At 46.2% G+C, this 9,446-nt stretch overlaps 1 protein-coding gene across 1 annotated transcript in view; it reads left to right on the forward strand.

Annotated features, from left to right (window-relative positions):
• Positions 1–9,446, forward strand: part of LOC108834402 (serine/threonine-protein phosphatase 5-like) — a 30,339-nt gene that overhangs the window by 6,949 nt on the left and 13,944 nt on the right.

A 9,446-nucleotide genomic window follows, 5' to 3' on the forward strand; every position in this document is an offset into this window, starting at 1 on the left:
GCTCAGGTTTCGGACTTCTCGATTGGCAAGCTCCCTCTTCCCCAACTCTCTGAGAGTTCAGGTACTTTCGAGATTAATATGTTTAACCTCTCCTTTTCCGGAGAGTTCGGTTCTAATTTGGGATTGGTGGGTTCTTACTCAGCCCCAGTCGAAACCGCCTCTGGAGGTAGCGACAAGGAGATGGAGGAGGTTCCTGAGGAGGAAGATCCAGCTGGCAAGGGAGCTGAGAAGAGCTCGGATGACAAGGAAGTTTAAGAACTGATGCTCTTTCGTGTTTTCTAGGATTTCTGCCCGATGGGCTTTGTTTTCATTTGTTTCTCAAACTTATAGCCTGAGGAGGCTTTTAAACCTTTATCTGTTGCATTTTGAATCTTTGGTTAGCCTGGGGAGGCTTTTAAACCCTTGTTTAATTTCAAACTTGGTTTTCTTGTTTCGTTTTTAGTTTTTGACTTTAGTCGTGAAATATGACAGCTTAATCATAATCGATCCTTACAATAAGTCTGGAAGACTTTGGTCGTTTTTTTTTGTTCCTTAAGAGGATTTCTTGAAGTATCGGGATTAGCTTAGGGTTTTTAGGAACCTAAGTTTAATCTGGACACCTTAGGTGGGGGTTCTTGGGAACCTGAACTTGTTTGTGGGATTTCAAGACCCGTTGAGACTTGCTTAGGATTTTAAGACCTTTGTGATTTGATGAGGATTTTAAGACCTCGAAGATTTATAAGGATTTTAAGACCTTGGAGAATTGACAAGGATTTTAAGACCTTGGAGATTTGGTAAGGATTTTAAGACCTTAGGTCCAGGTTCGTCGAGACCTGATATTGTCTGAAGGATTTTAAGACCTTAGGTTCAGGTTCGTCGAGACCTGACATTGCTTTGAAGGATTTTAAGACCTTTAGGATTGTTAAGGATTTTAAGACCTTAGGTTCAGGTTTGCAGGGACCTGTTTTGTTAAAGAATTGAGATATCGAAAATGATTTCTTTATTGATAGTTGGATACATGGTATCATAGTAATCATACACTTGCTGTATTATAACGATCATACGTTTGCTGCGTGGGCTATGTGACTTTAGTCAGACATATGCCCCCTTTGATTGTAGTGAATGAAGTGTTGAAATGAGGTTGGGGCTGCACTCATGACGGAGTTGCCTACGTACCCAGTCAAGGGATCAAGCCTAACGTAGTTCAGGAGTTTTAGGTACCTAATGATAATATCTCTTAAGATTCGTGGCATTCCACGATCTGATTTCAGGTACCCCAGTTCGCACCTTTCGGAGTTTGTAGACGCCAGGTCGTACCACGTGGATGATCTGGTAGGGACCTTCCCAGTTGGTTCCTAACTTCCCAGCATTTGGTTCTTTGGTTCCTTCGAAAACTTTCCTAAGTACTAGGTCTCCAACAGCGAACTGTCGGAGCCTGACTTTGGAATTGTACTGTCGTGCCATTGCTTGCTGATAGTTCTGAATGCGAATCAAAGCTCGGTCCCGCCTTTCCTCGATTAGATCGAGGCTGTCGGTTAGGAGTTGATCATTAGCTGCGGGATTGGATGTACAAAGTTCCCGGCGTAGGCTACCAGCAATGGTTTCGGCTGGAACGACGGCTTCCATCCCATATGCTAAGGAGAAAGGAGTTTCTTCTGTAGCTTTTCGTGGGGTGGTTCGACATGCCCAAAGTACTTCAAGTAACTTCTCTGACCAGAATTCCTTCTGGGTTCCGAGGCGTTTCTTGAGGTTTGCTAGTATTGATTTATTAGCAGCCTCCGCCTGTCCGTTACCTTGAGGTCGGCGAGGTGATGAGAAGGTCAGGCGGATATTCCACTTGTCACAAAATATTTTGAAATCGTGGGATATGAATTGTCCTCCATTATCGGTTACGATTTCGTACGGGACGCCGTGTCTACATACGATATCTTTCCATACAAATTGCTCGACCTCGAACCTGGTTACCTGCTGGAAAGCTTCGGCCTCTATCCATTTCGTGAAGTAGTCCGTTAAGACTAAGAGGAAGCGTAGCTTCTTCTTTCCACTTCCTGATGGTACTAGTGGCCCCACGATATCCATGGACCATCTCATAAATGGGTAAGGGGCGGATATGTTAGACAGCTTCTCCGCAGGTTGGTGTATAATCGGTGCATGCCTCTGGCATTTGTCGCATGAAGAGGAATAGGCCTCACAATCTGCAATAATGGTAGGCCAGAAATATCCTTGTCTTTTGATTCTGATGGCTAAAGCTCTTCCTCCAGAGTGGTTTCCGCAGGAACCGTCGTGCATTTCCTTCATGAGTCTCATAGCAACGAGGCCATGGACGCATTTTAGGTAAGGTCCGGAAATGCTTCGTTTGAGGAGGACAGATTCAGTTACGCAATATCTCGCGCTTAATGCTTTGAGCTTTCGAGCCTCCCATTTATTGGGTGGAGTCTTTCCCTCCAGGATGTATTGCGTGATTGGAATTCTCCAATCCTCTCTTCCTACAACTTTGTTATGAAGAGACGAGGGAGGTTCCTGTTCGGGACCTGGTGTCGTGGTGCCCCCGGAGGTATTGGTAGGATTGGGCTCCAGGGAGTCTGAATTCCGAGGAATACCTCCAGATGAATTTTGGAGAGCTGTACGGCTTCTGGTTTTAACTCTGCAGATGACTGGGTCTGAGTTGGTGCCCCCGGGGGTATTCTCGAGATCAGGCTCTAAGGAGTCTGAATTTCGAGGAATATCTTCCGTGACTTGGATTATGTTCCCGGAGGTATGCTTTTTTGCGCTGCATATTCTGGTTTTTGGAAACCAAAATGTTGTGAAAACCTGGGTAGCTACCGCTTCAGGGCAGGTACCTTCGGGTTGCGCTTTTAGTTTGCTCTCTTTTTCAGCTTTAGTAGCTATGTCGATGCTTGGTTTCTCGATTCCTTCTACGGGTATGATTCGTTTTACGAGGGGGTCTGATGTGGAAGCTAAAGCAGCCAATGCATCTGCTGAGGAGTTCTCACCTCGTGGGATTCTCGTTAGCTCGAATTTGTCGAACTGCCTAGTGAGGTTCTGGACGACTTCGAGATATGCCCCCATTCTTTCGTCCCTCGTTTCATATTCTCCGTGAAACTGGCTAGCTACTAGCTGTGAATCACTATAAGCGTTTAGCTCTCGGATTCCGAGGCTTAGGGCGAGCTTCAACCCTGCGATTAGTGCTTCATATTCAGCTTCGTTGTTTGAGGCGCTGAATCCGAGCCTATATGACTGCTCGATGGTTTCTCCTGCTGAAGAAGTTAGCCTTAGACCGATACCGGAGCCCTGTTTTGATGAGGCTCCGTCGACGTATAGGCTCCACTTCGGAGATTCCATTTCGGAGTCTAACTGCTCGGATGTCAATTCGATGATAAAGTCAGCGAGGACCTGAGCTTTCGCTGCTGCTCGAGGTCTATACTCAATATCATATTCGCTGAGTTCTATGGCCCATTTAGCCAATCGCCCTGACTGGCTGGGGCTGTGCAAGATCATTCGTAATGGTTGTGAGGTCATTACAACGATCGAATGCGATTGGAAGTAAGGTCGCAATTTTCTGGCAGCTGTTACGACTGCTAGAGCTAGTTTTTCCATCGCAGGGTACCTGGTTTCGGCATCTATCAAACTTTTACTGGTGTAATAGACAGGTCTTTGTTCGTTTTGTTCCTCTCGTACTAGAACGCCGCTGACTGCAGCAGTTGATACAGCGAGATATAGGTACAATGGCTCTCCTACTACTGGTTTAGATAGGATCGGAGGTTCGGAGAGGTAAGCTTTCAATTGCTTGAAGGCTTCCTCACATTTCTCGTCCCATAAGAACTTCTTATTATTTCTTAGAAGCTTGTAAAATGGGAGACATTTATCGGTAGACTTGGATATGAATCGATTCAACGCCGCGATTCGTCCAGTCAGTCTCTGCACCTCCCTGGTCGTCTTAGGTGACGGCATTTCTAGGAAGGTTGCTATCTGCTGCGGGTTGGCTTCAATGCCTCTTTCGGTTACGAGATAGCCTAGGAACTCGCCTGAGGGTACCCCGAAAGTACATTTAGTGGGATTGAGCTTCATATCGTACTTGTTCAGGATATCGAAGCATTCCCTTAAATGGGAGATATGATCTTCCCCAGCTGAGGATTTGACTAGCATGTCGTCGATATAGACCTCCATGGTTTTTCCAAGTTGTCCAGCAAACATCTTATTTACTAGCCTTTGATAGGTAGCTCCTGCGTTCTTTAATCCGAATGGCATAACCTTATAACAATAGGTTCCTCGTTCGGTTATGAATGCAGTTTTCTCCTGGTCCTCAGGATCCATCATGATTTGGTTATATCCTGAGAAGGCATCCATGAAGGATAGAAGTCGATGGCCAGCTGTTGCTTCAACTAGGCGGTCGATGTGAGGTAACGGGAAGCTGTCTTTAGGGCAAGCTTTGTTTAGGTCTGTGAAATCTACACAGATTCTCCACTTCCCGTTTTTCTTCTTTACCACTACTGGGTTAGCTAACCAGTCGGGGTAATGTACCTCTCGAATGGACCCAGCTTTCGTAAGTCGGTCAACTTCGTCGTTAACAGCTTGAGCCTTTTCGAGACCTAGCTTACGACGCTTCTGTTTGATCGGTTTGAAAGTAGGGTCAACTTTTAGCTTATGGGTGGTGACGTTCGGATCTATTCCTTTCATGTCGTTGGTGGACCACGCAAAGGTTTTGACATTGCTTTTCAAAAAATCGATGAGCTCCTTTTTTGTCTCAAGAGGTAGCTCGGACCCGATGCTCACCTGTCTTTCAGGATTTGAGTCGTCGATGCAAACTTTTTTCGGTTAGGTTCCTGGGGGGACCTCGAATATTTTGTTGCATTTCGCGACCCTCCTGGATCTGTAATTGCTATTGGGGGGATTTTTTGAGGATTTCGAATCCTCCCAAATAGCAGATCCTGGATATCTTCTGGCTACCGTGTATGGTAGCTATCCCTTCGGGTGTTGGAAATTTTACGCACTGATGGTACGTTGAGGCTACTGCCTTCATTTTGTGGATCCAAGGTCTTCCCAAAATCGCGTGGAACGGGGAAGGTCTATCGATGACTACTAAGTTGGTCATTTTCATTATTCCGCCAGCTATGACTGGGAGCTTGATTGTTCCCAATGAGGTAGCTGTTTCTCCGGAGAAGCCTACGAGATTAGCTTTTTGGCCAATAATTTCGTAGTCGTCTATTTCCATCCCTTTTAGGGTGTTATAGAAAATGAGGTCGACAGAGCTTCCTGTGTCTATCATGAGCTTAGGAACCTCGTATCCTGCGATGTTCAGGGTGACGATCAACGCATCATCGTGAGGTCTGTCAAGGTTTGAGGTCTCGCTCTCCCAGAAAGAAATCTTAGTGTTGGATTCAGGATTAGGAGGCTTAGGTCCAGTGTTAGACACAGCCTTCCGCACGTGATTCTTAATGGAATTGACGGAGTCTTGACATATGTCTGATCCTCCAAGGATACAGTCCACCCTCGAGTCGGGGTTCGATTGATGGAGGGTTTGCTCAAGAGAGCTTCGACTTGTAAACTTTTTCCTTGGGGGAATTTCCCAAGAATCATGTCGACTCTTTTTTTGACTGGAGGTGGCGAATCGGTTTCCTTCTCAGGTGACCTCTCGCGTTTCGGGGAAATGTCCCTGGAACCTCTTTTCTGATAAGGTGGCGGCTTTTTAAGGTCCACGCCCTTTATTTCTCCGGCTGCGAATTTAGCTGCCAGCTGGCGTTGGAGGTCCCAACACTCTTCGGTTGAGTGTCCTTCGCGATCGTGATAAGAGCAATGTTTGCCTTTATCGAAGCCTTTTGACCAGGGAGTTTTGTTTGCTGCTGCAACAGGTTTCTCTTCCTTGTCTTCCTCGATTGCGTAGGAATGTTCTCCCTGAGTTTGATTATTTCGAGGGTTACCCCTTTTATGAGGTCCCTTAGTCTCGGAGGAGTCACCTTTCGAATGATTCTGTGGTTTCTTGTGGAGTTTATCCAGTGCAGCTGTCTCCTCCTCCAAAGTAATATATTTGGTGGCTCTATGAAGAGCGTCATCGATAGTTGGAGGAGCGTTGAGTGTTAACTCTGACCAGAATTTCGATCTATAGAACAGACCTCTCCTAAGGGCCTCGATGGCGACTAGGTCGTTAGGATTCGAGAGCTTAGTTCTTATTGCCCTGAATTTCTCAATGTAGACTCGTAATGAATCTCCCATTCCTTGACTGACCTTCCAAAGGTCGGCCTCGGAGGCTTGCTTCCGGATATGGGTTGAGTATTGCTTCATAAAGGCGTTGGTTAATTGATCAAAGTTGTCTATCGAGGCTGGCTCGAGGCCGGAGAACCACTCAAGGGCTGTTCCGACCAAATTTTCGGCGAATGTTCTACAGTAACCTGCTTCACATTCTTCCTGAGTGAAATGGGCTTTAACAATTGCCAATCGGAAAGCTCTCAAATAGGCCTTCGGGTCGGAGGTCCCATCATACTCAGGAATTCTGATTTTTCGGGTATCTCTTATGTGAGAGCTGGCAATTCTGTCCGTGAATGGAGTTCCACGGGTTTCTTCGATTAAGCTATCGATTTCGGGAGCTGAACTCGTAGCTTTATGGACTTGAGCTCCCAATTTCTGGAGAGCCGCGTGAGTTCTCTCCATATATCTACGGATAGCTTCAGGTCCTTCAAACGGAAGGATATTTGGATCGTTCGCAGGTACCCGATGAGTAGGTTCCTGACGGAATCGAGTTGGCTCATCTTCCCATGCGGTTAGTGGGCTAAGTCGCTCGACATTTCTTGGGTTATCGGAGTTTATCCTTTGATAACCGTCCTCATTCGGGACCGAGCTTCTAGTTTGATAAACCGAAGCTGACGCTCTGCCTCCAGATGGGAAGGATATTCCTGCTCCGGACCTAGGATCAGGTGGCGGAGGAGGTAACGATTACTTCTGTCAGTGACCTGACCGGGTGTGGAGCTGGTTGTCGCTACGTTACTTCCCATAGCACTGGCATTAGGTGGATTGAACACGGGAACTGTTCCAGTATGAGGTGTCTGGAAAGCAGATCCGCGTCCTTCAGGGCAGTGCTATCAGGGGAAAAGTTTAAACGTGCTCGGGGAAAGAGGGATCGGTTAATCGATCATGGAAGATGACCCCCGGAGCTTGACGTTGCGGTGGTTGGGTTGTTGCGTTTAGAGATCTAGTTATCTCTTCGAATCGTTGTTGACGTACAGCCAGCTGATGCATCGTGCGCTCACTTTCCTGAGCTCGGTCTACTAATTGTATCATCATCTGGCGGATCTCAGAGAGCTGAGCCTCCGTTTGATTCGGAATGGCTTGCTGCTGAGGATTCTCGGTCCGGGAGCTCGGAGGTGTTTCCACCTAATGACCTCGGGTTAGTAACTCCGGTTGTAGTTTGGCTCGTTCGAGCATCAACCGGAAGCTGTTGCCCAGATCGGTGGTCGCCACGTTGAGGCTCTGTGATTACGAGACTAGAGCCTCCGTCATTCGGTGAGCCATCGCTCTGAATCGGGAGGTTAAGGTCAGACGGGGTTGTTGTCTGATCGGTAGGGTTCATCCTCGAGTTAGAGTAAGGGATTCGATTGTTTCTTCCCCACAGACGGCGCCAATTGTGAGGGGTAAAACTCACACCTAGATTTTAGATCAGGTTTTATGTTTAGAAAAGGTTAGGGAAAGATTATCGCGGGCTGAATCCCGTAAGAACTTGATGAATGAACTTCGATTTGTATTGATATAATAGAAATGGGATGGTTACAAAATGATCTTTGATGAATATCAAGACTATTAAAAGAATTACAAATAAGAACGTTTCAATGAAGTTGAGTAAGATATGAGTAGGGTCGGGCCCTCTTCTTAGTCTTCGACCTTCTCTTTTTATAGCTTTGGACTTCTTTAGGTTGTTTGCAACTGATCTCCGAGATCCTCTCCACGCTTGAGGTGGAATCTGCAACAGCTTCCCCTTGACCGGGTCCTGCGCTCCTTCTGGTTGCGACGTGAGCTTCCTCTTCGTCGTGACCTCCTTAGTTAGGATCCTTAGCTTTCAGCCTCCGGTTCAGCTTAGCTCTCTTTAGACTTCAGACTCGTGATGGGCTTGTCGTGGCCCATCATCATCTTTTTATTGAATAATCAGTTACCGGGCCATATTCGGGCCCAACATCGCTTCAGCACCCGTTTCTTCCTTCTTCCTTCTGGGAAGGCTTCATCTGACTCAGAACCCACGTCACGCATCTTCCTTGGGTTCATCGTCCACCTTCTTGGCTGATTCAGACTCGGCTTCACTTTAGCTCCTTCTCAGTTTCAATGATCGCCAAAGCTAGAGCAGATTCATCCGTTCTCTTCCGGAGATTTATCAGTGACTGGAACATCTTGAATGCAGCACTAGTGGATCCAATTTGCGGTTGCGAATCTGCTGCAGGAACCTTGCAGATGGCTCCTTCCAAGACCTGGAGTCCTTTCATCGCTCTCCTCTGAGGGGCTTTCTCATTAGGTTATTGAATGAGTCAGCTCCTCGGTGACCTCAGGGAGTGCATCGGAGATGGGCATAACGTTTCTCGGTGGAGGCGATTCAGGTTCGCCATCAGTAAGTGACCTCCGACTTCCTTCAGCCTCTGCATGCTTCTCTTCCTTGGATGATTTGGCCTGTTGAGCTGCTTTCTTTGCTTTCACCATGATAGATAACATTTCTGTGTGAGAATCGTGTGAGAGATTGAAGAGAGGCTGCGATATTGAACTTCTTAGCACGATGGAGATTTTCTAGGGCTTGTTCCCCACTACTTCCCTTAACGGAATAAAACTGAATCAACTTTTCTGATATTGCAGATCTGGTCCCTGATTTTTATCCTTCTCCTTTGTATGCCATACATCATTTTAATTTCTCTCATCCACACACACAAGCATTAGGGACACATTCGTGAATTCTTAATGTAACATCAGACTTTCAAGATAGTAATAAACACAAGTCACAACTCACAATTGGCTGATCAAGATTAATATAAAGCATTTAGATCAGTTCGTTCAGTTACCATTCGTGTTGATGTGCTTCACGAGTTGCCTCAGTGCTTGATTCAAGCTGCACATATAACTCTTCCTAGATCTTATATTCTGGTGCAGCCGATTGTCTTTTTATGGCTAGCTTTCACATTGATATGCCTTCATCAATGCTGCCGGTTTTCATTCTTTATTTTCTCGTGCTGTGAAACCCCTGTTGTTTCCCATCATGAATCTATCAAATTTTTTTTTTTTTTTTAATTTTCTGAGCATCTTTCTGTATCATTGCTGGCTCTTTTTATTGAGAGGGGGGGGGGCACAGATTGACGTGAAACCTGTACCATAACAACATTGACGCATATCAAGCAGCTCTTTTCCACAGCGTTCTCGGGTTCCCAAACCAATCTGAATCATATGTACATCCCGAATCAGGCACCTGCACTACTCTCTGCACAACTTGACTCAACAATCAAGGT

Source organism: Raphanus sativus, chromosome 4 (genome assembly GCF_000801105.2).
Source record: "Raphanus sativus cultivar WK10039 chromosome 4, ASM80110v3, whole genome shotgun sequence".
Taxonomy (NCBI): Eukaryota; Viridiplantae; Streptophyta; class Magnoliopsida; order Brassicales; family Brassicaceae; genus Raphanus; species Raphanus sativus.